Source organism: Podarcis erhardii (genome assembly GCF_964252035.2).
Source record: "Podarcis erhardii genome assembly, chromosome: 14".
Classification (NCBI taxonomy): Eukaryota; Metazoa; Chordata; class Lepidosauria; order Squamata; family Lacertidae; genus Podarcis; species Podarcis erhardii.
In genome coordinates this window covers 45,751,452-45,766,176 of record NC_138503.1, presented here as the reverse complement: position 1 = coordinate 45,766,176, position 14,725 = coordinate 45,751,452, and positions in this window count along the sequence as shown.

Here is a 14,725-nt window from a genome sequence, read left to right as displayed (position 1 = left end):
GGGGTTTCTTAACTATATCTTAGCACTTGAAAGTAGCTCTCCTAGGTAAGTAAAGGAATGCTTTCTGGTATCTGCTGGTTTGATATGGTCTGCATATGCACCATATATTTAAAACACATTCCTCCCCCCCCCCTCCACACGCAAACAAAGAATCCTGGGAACTGTAGTTTATCCCCTACAGAGCTACAGTTCCCAGTACCCTTAACAAATGACAGTTCCCCCAGGATTCCTTGGGGAAAGCCGTGTGCTTTAAATGTATTGTGCGCTTGCAGCCTTAATCTGGCAAAAGAGCCTCTTTCCCAGCAACATCCCATCACCGAAAAGCCCCTTCAGTCGGTTTTAACTATCTTTCCACCTAACTTCAGGCAGTCGGTAGTAGGGGAATTTATTTACGCGATCCGTAGAACAACAACAAAAAAAGTGTTCTTCAGTGACAGAGGTTTGTGCCTTTATAATTTCAGAAGCAAACAGTTGCCCATTTAAGAACTGCAACCAACATAGCATTTTATTTTGTTGTAAGCGGAGCATGTTATTCTGCATTGAAATGTATGGAGCGGGCGAAAACCTAAGAGTTTGGGAGCTGGATCTGCAATGCAGTCTTCTCCTTCATGAGTCCCAGAGGAAGTAACAGGAGTTGTGCAGAATGCAGGTTCACAAATGTGGCTACAGGGCTGCGTGTGATCATCAGACACAGCCCAGATTTTGGGTGCCCTGAAGGGTGTGAGACAGCCAGACCTGACCTCTCTGAGGGCACACTCCCAGTTCTTTCATTGGGGCTTGTGGAGGAGAACTTTGCAGGGAGCTGTGACCCTGTATTGAGGCAGCTGGAAAGAGGCAACTGATTCTGTGGATATAACAGATAATAAACCCCTAGGGTCCAGTTCAAGTGAGGCAGACTCACCTGTCCATTGCATTCCTTCCTGTATGCTTTATGGCTGTCCCTAAAGCCACAATTAACCTGCAGTAAAACATAGGTTTATAATAGTTGCACAGGAGCAATTAACATTGCCAGGAAGTACCGCTGCCCTGCTAAGAAAGCTTCTTCACAGAATGCTTGACTTCAACATACTCCCTGAAACTAAAGCAGGACTACACAGATAATGTGCCGCTTTTAAAAATAGTTGTTGATATTCTAACTTCTATGGGCCACCTTCTCCCAGGTGTGACCTGTTGTATGCACCAGTGTCTGAATCTCTACTCTGGGTTTCCCAACCCATTGAGGTTTGACTAGGTGGAGCAGGGACTTTTTGGTTGTGGTGTCAACTGGAATTTGCACTGTTTGGAGCCCTGTATGCCTTCTGGCTCCTGGTGGAAGACTTTGCTCTTTAAGTGTCCTTTGGGGGAAGCTGAAGCAAGGACTTCTTCTCTTTTTTTTGCCTTTTTTGTTCCAACTGCTGATTGCTTTATTTCAGTGTTGCGTTTTGATATTCTTTTGATAGTTTTGTATTTCAGTGGTGTTTGCTGCTTTTGTTTCCCTAGTGAGAGAAATGACAGCATAGACATTTTTTAAAACCCACAAATAAACTTTTAAGATCTCCCAGTCCCAAGTTTCGAATGTGCTGTCGTTTTACTGGATAAGTGTCCACTTCATGGTGTAAATGTGTCACCTTATAGTGGTTAAGTATTGGAGAGAGATTTGTTACTCTCTCATAGCACAGTTTGCACAGTGGTGATGGCTCCAAGCACATCAAAACTCAGTTCGATTTACATCTGCCCTCATCCACCTTTAAACAAATGTTCCCATGAAAATATTTAGGCTAGAATAAATCATAGGTGAATATTTTATTCACAGAGTCTCCATCTGCTGACAGTAAAGCAAAGATGAAAGGGGTTCCGAGCAACTTTTTTAAAAAAGGAAAAAATGGTTTCCTTACAAAGCTATCATGCAATCTTTGGGTTAGCAAAGACGTAGGCTTTAGAATCTCCATTTTGGAGAGATTCAAATCACTTGGCTTTTCTTGAAGTTGGGAGCCATAGTTGCATGGCTCCTTCCTTGCTTGCTGCAGGAAGCACAAATAAAGGAAAGAGACTGAGAAGCTTATCAAGGGCTTATCAGTGTGAAGACCAGTAGTGGCAGACCAGCTTCTCTGAAAGTGTCATGCTCTTGTGGGTGCCCTTAGCAAAACAGTGCATCTTAGCAAAACAGTCACAAACAAGGGCAAGGTTGCAGGTGCAACTCAGTCCAAACAAAGCCAAGTTCAAGTTATGCAAGATAAAACACAGAAAGGAGGAGAGGAGGGTGAAAATCAGGAAAGAGATAATAATAATAATAATAATAATAATAATTATTATTATTATTATTATTATTATTATTATTATTTATTTATACCCCGCCCATCTGGCTGAGTTTCCCCAGCCACTCTGGGCGGCTCCCAATCGAGACTTAAAAACAATACAGCATTAAATATTAAAAACTACCCTAAACATCTTGTTTTGTTTCTGGCAAGCGGAAGGCTGAGGAGAGAGATCCTGTATCCTCTGGCCGCCTAAGCCACACCCCAGCTCCTGGGATCTCAGGAATTGCATAATATGTTTTCATTTTACAGTCCAGACCTTTTAGCATAAATATTTGGGGGGGCTGACTCCCACTCCTCTGACATTGCCCAGCCTTTTTCAGCAGGTGTGTCAACACGCAACAGATTGTGTGTCTGGTTCATTCTCTCTGTATCTGCTACCAGGTCAGGGCTAGGAAGTGGGGGGTGGCAGTGGCGGTTAAAGTACAGATCCCAGGATTCTGTTTTTGGCAGGTGGGTGAGTGCATTAAATGTATGGAGCAGCCTATTGATTATGTTGACTGGAGCTGATGAGAGTCAAATAATTCACCATGGCAAAGGTTGGCTGCAGTTTTCAACATAGTGGAGGAGCACTGAGTGTGTTCCAGGGCAAACAGTCACATGATGCAAAGCAGGTCTGACCAGTGCTTCGTTCAGACCGAGCATGTCCCAGAATCCTTTGCAGCACACAAGGATTCCATCGGAGATGCCCAGAGGATTCTGCAGCTGGTGAACGGTGTCAGTGTGGAAAACCCTGCTTCAAACAGAATCTCCTGCATGTCAGAAAGCTTGCAGTGAAGTAGGAATGGGCGAATTCAGCAACGAGGCTGTCTTCCTTATTGAGATCTTCTGGTTAATTGGGAAAGGCTTAAGACTATGCCAAATTATAGGTTTGTCCCCACTCAGCCAATCCAGACAGATATTCATTCAGCAATTATGCTCAGAGCGAGAAGTTACGTAGATCTCTTGGAGTCAGAAATGATGACACATATCTTTGATAATACTGTATCCAAATAGATGTAATTGCAAAAACACCTTAGCGGCTCAGAGTGCATTATTAACCAAGGACAGGTATGTGGCTATGATAATGAAATTAGCTATATTTTGAAATAAGAGAATTGCAAGAAGTAGCAAGTCTCCTGAACTTATACATGCAACATGGACCCCTGACCATTAGGTCCAGTCATGGCCGACTCTGGGGTTGCGGCGCTCATCTCACTTTATTGGCCAAGGGAGCCGGCATACAGTTTCCGGGTCATGTGGCCAGCAGGACTAAGCTGCTTCTGGTGAACCAGAGCAGCGCACGGAAACGCCGTTTACCTTCTACTTGCACTTTGACATGCTTTCGAACTGCTAGGTTGGCAGGAGCTGGGACCGAGCAATGGGAGCTCACCCCGTTGTGGGGATTCGAACCGCCAACCTTCTGATTGGCAAGTCCTAGGCTCTGTGGTTTAACCCACAGCGCCACCCGTGTCCCTCATACATGCGACATACATGAATGTAAATATAAACAAAAGGCCATCTACAGCACAGGCGGGGGGGGGGTGAGAAACACACCTGTCGTCTTCCTCCTGATTTTGCAAAACCACAAAGCTCATCAGCCTTGACTGTGGCTCTGCACGCATCATACATTTAAAGCATTTGAACCCCTCCTGCCCCCCAAAAGAATCCTGGGAACTGTAGTTTGTTTAGGGTACCTTAAGGAGCCTCTGATCCCTTATGCTTCACCTCAATCCTTGAGATCCTCTGATGGGCATAGCTGTCAACTTTTCCCTTTTCTTGCGAGGAATCCTATTCGGAATAAGGGAATTTTCCTTTAAAAAAGGGAAACGTTGACTGCTATGCTGATGGGGCACTTCTGGTGGTTCTCCACAACCCCAAGGTCTGGTCAGCCTTTATTGGAGAAGGAGCCTGTGGTTCGGTAGGCCCTGCCCTGTGGAACTCCCTGCCAGTTGAGGTTCAGCAGGAATCATCCTTGCCTTCTTTTAGACGCCTCCTAAAAACAATCCTATTCTGACAGGCTTTGGCGATGTGGTTTTGTTTGTTTTTAACCAACTAGTATTTACCGATGTTCTTCTTCCTCTTAACTGTAATTTTGTATGACGTACAATGCCTCACTGTGTGGTTATGAAAGTGTCTAAATAAGGAAGGGTGCTGGGAGTTGTAGCTCTGTGGTGGGTGAGCTACAGTTCCCAGAATTTTTTGTATGTGTGGCAGGGTGTGATTTAAATGTATGGTGTGTACAAAGCCTATTGACCGTGCTGGCTGGGACTGGTGAGAGTCAAGAGTCTCACATCTGGAACGTTACAGATTAGGTAAAGGGACCCCTGACCATTAAGTCCAGTCGCAGACAACTCTGGGGTTGCAGCGCTCATCTCGATTTACTGGCCGAGGGAGCCGGCTTTTGTCCGCAGACAGCTTCCGGGTCATGTGGCCAGATTAGATACTCCTGAATAAAAACCTCTTTTAAGGCTGCGGTCCGAGGCACACTTTAGATGGGAGTTACCAGTTCTTCTCCGTCAACTTGCACAGGGTTGCACTGTAGAATCATAGTCTTGGAAGGTACCCTGAATATCATCTAGTCCAAACCTCTGCAATATGCAATATGCAGCTGCCCCTTATGGGGATCAAACCTGCAACCTCGGTGTTATTAGCACCACACTTCAACCAAGTGAGCTATGACTCACTTCTCCTATTGCTTGTAATGTTCTGAAGTGTAAGGCTGCAACCCTTCAATTGATTAAATCATTTAGGTTAATTGATTAAAAGCCTTTCTAATCAACTGAAGAGGCATCACCAGTTTACTGGGCAATCAGTTTTTTTATGCAACTAAGAGGGTGCTTGCCCTCTGCAGTTTTTAAAAAAATACTTATGATTACACAAAAAACACACCCTAACAGGCATTGTAGCATATGGTTGAGAAGTATATGAATCCACCATGATGCTGCAGCTAAGCAGGTCTGAGTTTGGTCAGTGCCTGAATGGCTGATCATCAGGGAATAGCATATGTGCTTCCTTGGGTTCCACGATGGAAGAAAGACTGTCTCTCAGCATAAGTAAATCAATAAGCCCCCATTTTATTACACTTAGGAGGGGAACATTCCTTCTAAGACAGTGCCTGCTGTGATATTTACATGCCCTATTTAAAAACCAAGGGAGGGGGAGTTGGATGTGCCACTTTCAAAACAATAGTTCTAGCCATATGAACATTTATGTATGTATCCACAAGTTTGTGTCTGTTCATAAAACTCCTGTGGTTTGGCTAAGAAGAATAGCAAGACAGCTCAGAAATGGTGCGCCAGATCTTTTAACCGCCCTGTCTTTCTACTCGAAATTAATTCAAATGAGTTTCAGCCCCCATTAACACCTTCTTACAGATTTTCAAGATAAAGTTTTAATGACGCAGATTCCTCACTGTGTTTACTCTCCAGTGAGTCCCGCTGATTTCAGTAGTGTCCGCTGTCTGTTTAGGGAGTGCAGGATTGCGGCATCAAACTAGGGAATTGTGTCAGCAGAAGGGAGGGTTAGATCAGAGATAGGGAATCGCAATTCCAGGGCTCAAACCCAAGCCTTAAATTTGGCTATGCTTCCTCTAGGCCACACCACCGCTTCTGGGGCTGCTTCTTCAGCAGCCTCCCTCTACACTCCTCTTCAGTGCTTTGAGCGGCTGGGATGTGTCCTCCCTCAAAATGGGACCGTGACTCTTGCTAGCCTTGGTGAAGAACTGAGAGATCTTTATGTGTACCAGAGGTGAGCCTGCAGTAAATCGCACTGCGCAAGTTGGAGTTAACTCTTTATTAACAAAAACATGGAGTGTCAGACCTAATGAGCACAGCAACCTATCCCCGTTTTGTCTTGAAGCAGTTGCAGAGAGATAAGGTCCCTGCCTCCCCACAGATTCCTAATTCCCCTATTCTCCAGGGTTTCCCCCAAGCAATCGGAGACTGCGCCTGCGCATTGCAACTCAGGGTTCCTCCCACATCAGCTTGGGTGGCATTCCAGGGCAAGGTGCATTTCTACGCTGGCACTTGCATGACCTCGCCACATTGTGTTTATGCCCCAGATTTTGGCAACCGGGCACCACATTCCTAACCAGGACACCTGAGCAAGAAAGAAGCGTTAGCAAAACAACCTCAGGTTCCCGCTGACAATTGCACTGGCCGGCAGCCAAGTCCCTCGGGGCCTCTGCCTAAGCGCACACAGAGGCACTTGCATCATGCTGTGTCCCTACAGGAAGGAGAGAGGGCAGCACCCAGCACACGGCGGCCGTGGCTGATGATTTCATGCGTCGTCTCAACCACAGCTGACAGAATGTGCTCAATGCAATATTGAGAATGTGGCAGGTCTTGTGTGAGTGGCTGGACTCCCCTGTCCTGGAGATTTGCCACAGTGCCCATGATCCCTTAGGGTAAGGTTACCAGATTTTTTTCAATGAATCCGGGGACACTTTTCAACTTCAATAGATTTTGTATGGGGACTGATTTTTAAATCCGGGGAAACGGGGACACCTGGTAACCTTAAGTTAGGGCATTTCCTATTTTAGGGGTGGGATTCAGGCAAGTGTATCATCAAATTCTGCTTGCACAATTAGCGTGAATGTAGCCGCCTCCCAGAACAAACTGTACTGAAAAGTGTGGAATAGTCCTGGGTGCGACTTTGCATAAGCTCCCCGCAAACAAGGCAGAATGAATGCTCAGTTGTATAACCTTCCTGGAAACTTGGTGAAGAACAGATTTGGAAGCGCGGTAGCTCAGTGGTAGAGCATCTGCTTTGCATGCAGAATGTCCCAGGTTTGACCCCTGGTGTCTCCGGATGGGGCTGGAAGATATACTTGTCAGATATGCTGGAGGGGGGCTGTCAGTCACTAGTGGCTATCTTGAGTTAGGGGTGGCGGGTGGCACTGCTTTGCGGTGGTTCCAGTCCTACTTAGATGGACACTTCCAGAGGGTGCTATTTAGCCCTGTGGAGCCTTCAGTGTAGGGTTCCTCAGGCCTTTGGCCATTAACATCTTATACAGTGGTACCTCTGGTTATGTACTTAATTCGTTCCGGAGGTCCGTTCTTAACCTGCAACTGTTCTTAACCTGAAGCACCACTTTAGCTAATGGGGCCTCCCAGTGCTGCCGTGCCGCCGCGGCGCGATTTCTGTCCTCAACCTGAAGCAAAGTTCTTAACCCGAGGTACTATTTCTGGGTTAGCAGAGTCTGTAACCTGAAGCATCTGTAACCTGAAGCATCTGTAAATCAAGGTACCACTGTACCTCTTTTACCAGTGATTGTGGGAGGAGGGAGGGGTTTGTTGGTTTGTTCTTGTTTTATCATGTATGTTGTGGTTTTATATTGTATTTTTATGTTGTGAACCGCCCTGAGATCTGTGGATAAAGGGTGGTATGATGACAACAACAACACTAAGCTGGATGCGCAATGGCCTAAAGTACGGCACCTTAGAATCATAGAATCCTAGAGTTGGAAGAGACCACAAGGGCCATCGAGTCCAACCCCCTGCCAAGCAGGAAACACCATCAGAGCACTCCTGACATATGGTTGTCAAGCCTCTGCTTAAAGACCTCCAAAGAAGGAGACTCCACCACACTCCTTGGCAGCAAATTCCACTGTTGAACAGCTCTTACTGTCAGGAAGTTCTTCCTAATGTTTAGGTGGAATCTTTTTTCTTGTAGTTTGGAACCATTGCTCCGTGTCTGCTTCTCTGGAGCAGCAGAAAACAACCTTTCTCCCTCCTCTATGTTACATCCTTTTATATATTTGAACATGGCTATCATATCACCCCTTAACCTCCTCTTCTCCAGGCCAAACATGCCCAGCTCCCTTAGCCGTTCCTCATAAGGCATCGTTTCCAGGCCTTTGACCATTTTGGTTGCCCTCCTCTGGACACGTTCCAGTTTGTCAGTGTCCTTCTTGAACTGTGGTGCCCAGAACTGGACACAGTACTCCAGGTGAGGTCTGACCAGAGCAGAATACAGTGGCACTATTACTTCCTGTGTTCCTGTGAATGCTCGACAAGTAGGTCACCTGGAAATGAAAATAATCAACCTACTCTACTCTAGATCTGAATAAATATTAATAAATGTTAAGGGTGGGGAGGAAATAGCAGCAGTGGGACCCAGGAATGAGGATACAGGTATAAATGCTTTAAACCAGCTGATGGCCCAAACTCTTTACGTATACATTAGAGCGCCCATTAGCAGCCCTCTTATGCAAGAGATGCAGAGTCCGGTATCTTTACAAAGCAAGGTACAAGTTCTGTTTGCCCAAAGCTGTAATTATGTGGCTGCTCAGGCTACCGCCTGTGGAAACTCTAGATAAATACCTACGTGGTGAAAACCTGGAGAAAGTTTCGGTGTCTGCTGCTGCTCAGCTAGCCCAGTGGGCGGAGCACTGGGCCTGGGTTCAAATTCCCCGCTCATCCACGGGTTTTCCGCTCTTTTTGGTGCTCCATTTCCTCATCTGTGAAATGGGAGTGGCAATAGACTCTCACGGGTGTTTTGGCAATGCTCTGCAGCGAAGCGGGGTGAGGTGGCCAGACTCCAGTTCCCATCAGCTCTAGCCACAGTGAAGGATGATGGGATTTGTAGTCCAGCAACTTCCGGAAGATCAGCAGTTTGCTGCTCCTGTTGCACAGGAGGGGGAATCAAGACTCCAAAGTTATCCCCTCTGCCCCTTGATGGGAGTAGTAGGCACACACCCTGTCTCTTCCAGGACTTCGGGTTGTTGAGTGAAGGGTATACTGGCCTTTATTGGAAATAAATCCTTCAGGCTGCTATTGCTGTATGTTTTATAGGATCAGATACTCCCCGCCCTGTCCCTGCCTTTACAAGCTTGGAAGGCAAGCGTGATGTCAGGGCTGGTTCAGCTACAGGTCAGCATGGAGACTCAGAGACGAGCGGTAAAGTTGATTCTTTATTCACGGAAACAGAATACAAACAAAGCAAGACTGGACCTGGTAAAGCAGCTGTCAGAACTGACGATCTGGGCCTCCCACTTCCCCCCAAGTCTCCTCTCTGTCCGGCTGTTTTCTCAGCATTCTTAAATTTGGTTGGGAAGGGGTCCCCTGTGCCCTCTGCGATCTTTGCTCTGCTTCATGCAAAGCCCTCCGTGCCCTTGGAGACAAGGGAGGACTGGCAGGCTCCTGTGAATCTGCTACAGCCTCAGCCCCCACCTCCTCCTCAGCTGCCTGTCTTACGTCTGTAGTGCTTTCTGCCTGTTCTTCCTCTCTCTCACTCAAGCCTGTTGCTTGTTCAGCATCCAACCAATCTGATCTGTCTTCTGTGTCCTCTGATCTGTCTTCCCTGTCCCACCACCGCTCCCCTGGCTCGGAGCCTCCCTCTTCTGAGACTTCTCTAGGGTGTTCTCCTGGTGAGTCTGTGAGGGGAAATAAACATTTTTAAAGAGAACAGCCTTCCAAGTCTGGTTTACATCCTGAGAGGCGTTCCTCTCGTTATCCTTCAAAAATATGATACATAGATAGCTTTCCTTGATTCAGGGTTCTCATAAAGAAGCTGCACATTTTTCTATCGGTATCCAGATTTTCAGGCATCCTCCCATTTATCAAACAGCATCACAGGCATTCAGTTAAAGTGTAGTTTGTTTTCTGAATCTGCCTGTAGTCCTGCGGGTGATTTTTCAGCATTATTTTTTCCCTATAATCATTTTTATTAGTTTTCAATTACAATAATCCAATAATAGCCTCATTATATCAATGCCAAATTACAATACAATTCCCAACATCAACCATTCAAGTACCAAATCACATAATTTAGGTACTACCCCCGTGTGCTAGAATTGATGGTTTGATGATTTACTTTATTTCTAGTTACAGATAGGTAGCCGTGTTGGTCTGCCATAGTCAAAACAAAACAAATTCCTTCCAGTAGCACCTTAAAGACCAACTAAGTCAGTTCTTGGTATGAGCTTTCGTGTGCATGCACACTTCTTCAGATACACAGATTCTTCAGATTCTGTGTATCTGAAGAAGTGTGCATGCACACGAAAGCTCATACCAAGAACTGACTTGGTTGGTCTTTAAGGTGCTACTGGAAGGAATTTGTTTTGTTTTTACTTTATTTCTGCGTTCCAAAATCATCTTGATTTCAATTACATTCCAGTCCTAATAGCAATCCCTTATACAACAGCTGCAATATTTATAACTTCTATTCATATTGACACATTTAATGATTTATTAGTCTACAAGTGAAGATCTCGTAAATACTTGTTCTGCCTGTGTGTGACATTTATTCTGTCCACGTCATTTCTTCCTGTCCTTGTAAAATATATCTATGTTTACCAACTGTTGCTGCTATCCGTCATGCCTTGCGCGGAGCTGATATCCCAATGTTATTCCAAAAATTTCTCCCTCAAGCATTTCTTATTCTAGTATGTCTGAAAGCACACTGCTGAAGATATTCATACTGCAGGTGACACCACAGATACCACCCACCAGAGGTGTGAAACTCAGCAAGCATGACAAATGGCCAGGGATGATGGGAGTTGTAGTTCAACGACACCTGGAGAGCCAAAGCTCTTCCCCCCCCCCCTTACCATAGTACACTGGTACCTCGGTTTACGAACTTAATCCGTTCCAGAAGTCCATTCTTAAACCGAAACCGTTCTTAAACTGAGGCACACTTTCTCTAATGAGGCCTCCCGCCGCCGGTGCCCTTCCACTGTTCCGATTCCGTTCTTAGACCGAGGCAAAGTTCTCAAACCAGGACACTATTTCCGGTTTTGTGGCGTTCGTAAACCGAATCGTTCGTAAACAGGGCTGTTCTTAAACCGAGGTACCGCTGTAGTGGCTTTCACAAAGTGGTTTTAATCTTCCTAATTTGCATGTCTGCCACAGCATATATTTAATGATGCAAACAGAAGCTGATTATGTCATCCTCAGGTGACTGGACAGCAGCCTGAGCTGCAATCTCCAAGTTTCGGAAGACCTCTGATCTCTATGGGGATTCCAAGGCTTGGGAAATTGCTCTTCTTGGAAAATATATATATATCCCATAACCTAAAAGTGTCCAGTACTTCTTTGCCATGCTTCTAGCCCAGCGGCTCAGCAGCATCACACCCCAAAGGTCTACCTGAGAGTCTGGATTCAGTACAGTTCAACATTAGTTTTCAACTTATTTTCTGTGAAAAGGAAGATGAAAGTTTCCATGCTTCTTTTTGTAAGTGTTTTAATTCAGACCACAGGACCCTTTGCAACCTTGGAGCAGACATCCTTTTCCTCCCAGTGTGTTTCATTACTAATTCAGTAAACCCCAATGCTGTATCCCACACATCCTTACTGTTCGGCAAGGAGCCTGTCCCAGCCCTAGCTGGAGATGGGATCTGGGACAGTACCCGGTGCAATTTTTTCTAGAAAAAGAGGTGCCAGAATTCACTGATCTGCCTCTCCCTCCCTAACCCCTTGCCTGATGGATGATGGTAGAATCCTGCATTTGGTGAGGATGGGGAGAAGGGAAAAAAAGGAGGAGAGAGAGAAGGGAAGAGGAATAAATGAGGGATAAACAATAAAAAGGAGAGGCATAGTTTTCCTACACCAGGAGGGAGGGTTGATTTGACTATGTTATCATTGAATATCATTGAATATTATTGAATATGTATATTATTGATTATGTATACCCAATGTATCAGCCACCTGGGGGATTTGACTGTTTGTGTTTTGGTGGTTGGTAAATAATAAAATGTTATTTTAATAATAATAATAATAATAATAATAATAAATTATTTATACCCCGCCCATCTGGCTGGGCCTCCCCAGCCACTCTGGGCGGCTTCCATAGAAACCAAAAATACAGTAAAATCACACGTTAAAAACTTCCCTGAACAGAAGCCTTAAGATGTCTTCTGAATGTCAGGTAGTTGTTTATCACTTTGACATCTGCTGGAAGGGAGTTCCACAGGGCGGGCGCCACTCTGCCTGGTTCCCTGTAGCTTTGCTTCTCGCAATGAGGGAACCGCCAGAAGGCCCTCAGCGCTGGACCTCAGCGTCCGGGCAGAATGATGGTTTTGGAGACGCTCCTTCAGGTATACTGGACCAACGCCATTTAGGGCTTTAAAGGTCAGCACCAACACTTTGAATTGTGCTCGGAAACGTACTGGGAGCCAGTGTAGGTCTTTCAAGACCGGTGTTATATGGTCTCGGCGGCCGCCCCCAGTCACCAGTCTAGCTGCCGCATTCTGGATTAGTTGTAGTTTCCGAGTCACCTTCAAAGGTAGCCCCACATAGAGTGCATTGCAGTAGTCCAAGCGGGAGATAACCAGAGCATGCACCACTCTGGCGAGACAGTCTGCAGGCAGGTAGGGTCTCAGTCTACGTACCAGATGGAGCTGGTAAACAGCTGCCCTGGACACAGATTTGACCTGTGCCTCCATGGACAGCTGTGAGTCCAAAATGACTCCCAGGCTGCGCACCTGGTCCATTCAGGACCAGGGAATCCTCCACACCTGCCCGCCTCCTGTCTCCCAAGAACAGTACTTCTGTCTTGTCAGGATTCAACCTCAATCTGTTAGCCGCCATCCATCCTCCAACCGCCTCCAGACACTCACACAGGACCTTCACCGCCTTCACTGGTTCTGATTTAAAAGAGAGGTAGAGCTGGGTATCATCCGCATACTGATGAACACCCAGCCCAAACCTCCTGATGATCTCTCCCAGCGGCTGCATGTAAATGTTGAAAAGCATGGGGGAGAGGACAGAACCCTGAGGCACCCCACAAGTGAGAGCCCAGGGGTCTGAACACTCATCCCCCACCACCACTTTCTGAACATGGCCCAGGAGGAAGGAGCGGAACCACTGTATGACAGTGCCCCCAGCTCCCAGCCCCTCAAGACGGTCCAGAAGGATGTTATGGTCGATGGTATCAAACGCCGCTGAGAGATCCAGCAGAACTAGGAAACAGCTCTCACCTTTGTCCCTAGCCCGCCGGAGATCATCAACCAGTGCGACCAAGGCAGTTTCAGTCCCGTGATGAGGCCTGAATCCCGACTGGAAGGGATCCAAATGGTCCGCTTCTTCCAGGCGTGCCTGGAGTTGTTCGGCAACCACTCGCTCAATCACCTTGCCCAAGAATGGAAGATTTGAAACTGGGCGATAGTTGGCCATCGTGGCCGCATCTAAAGATGGTTTTTTAAGAAGCAGTTTAAAAAAAAAAAACACACACACACCAGGAGGGAGGGAGTCTGTGGCACTCCAGATGTTCCTGGACTGCAAGCATCAGTCTTACCTGGAATATGACAACATCTGGAGGGCAAGATGTAGAATGCAGAATTGGGCTGTGGGAAGCTGCCTCTTTAGATTTTTGTTTGCGGGGTGGGGGGGGGGGAGTGAAATAAACTAACAACAAAACCCACTGAGTCCTGTGGACCCTTAAGGTCTTTGACCCTGGAGTTGTCTACACTCAGCCATCCAGACTAGGAGCCCTGGCTGTTGCATGTGCCTCCTACGGTTTCACTTGCCAAAATCATGGAACACGTCCAAATGTAATACGTACAGCCAGTAGAATGACTTGATGAAATGAGAAGAAGAGGATGGTTCTATTCTGGCTTGGTCAGACCACACCTGGAACACTGTGTGCACTTCTCTGGCACCACAGTTTAAGAAAGATGTTGACAAGCTGGAACTTACGCAGAGGAAACCAAGCCGTATGAGGAATGGTTGAAGGAGTATGTTTAGCCTGGGAAAGAGGAGACTGAGAGGAGAGATGATAGGACCCCTGACCATTAGGTCCAGTCATGACCGACTCTGGGGTTGCAGCTCTCATCTCGCTTTATTGGCCGAGGGAACCGGCGTACAGCTTCCGGGTCATGTGGCCAGCATGACTAAGCCGCTTCTGGCGAACCAGGGTTCATAAGGAAAGGGTTAACTACTTGTAAAATGACTAACCCAAGGGGAGGAATTTGAGTTAGAGTTAGGGGGGTTGAGAAGTTAGTCTGGAGTTAGAGACAGAGAGAGGATAAGTCTGTGGGTGGGGCTAGTCTGATGTGGGAGAATGAGAGAATCTGTTAAGAGGTGTCAGTCAAACAGTTGATATAATCAGTCAGAAGGTATTAGGAAGGTAAGGTAAAGGTAAAGGTAAAGGGACCCCTGACCATTAAGTCCAGTCGTGACCGACTCTGGGGTTGCGGCGCTCATCTCGCTTTATTGGCCGAGGGAGCCGGCGTACAGCTTCCGGGTCATGTGGCCAGCATGACTAAGCCGCTTCTGGCGAACCGGAGCAGCACACGGAAACGCCGTTTACCTTCCCGCCAGAGTGGTACCTATTTATCTACTTGCACTTTGACGTGCTTTCGAACTGCTAGGTTGGCAGGAGCAGGGACTGAGCAACAGGAGCTCACCCCATCATAGGGATTTGAACCGCCGACCTTCTGATCTGAAAGTCCTAGGCTCTGTTGTTTAACCCACAGCGCCACTCGTGTCCCTCCCATAATAGCCATCTTC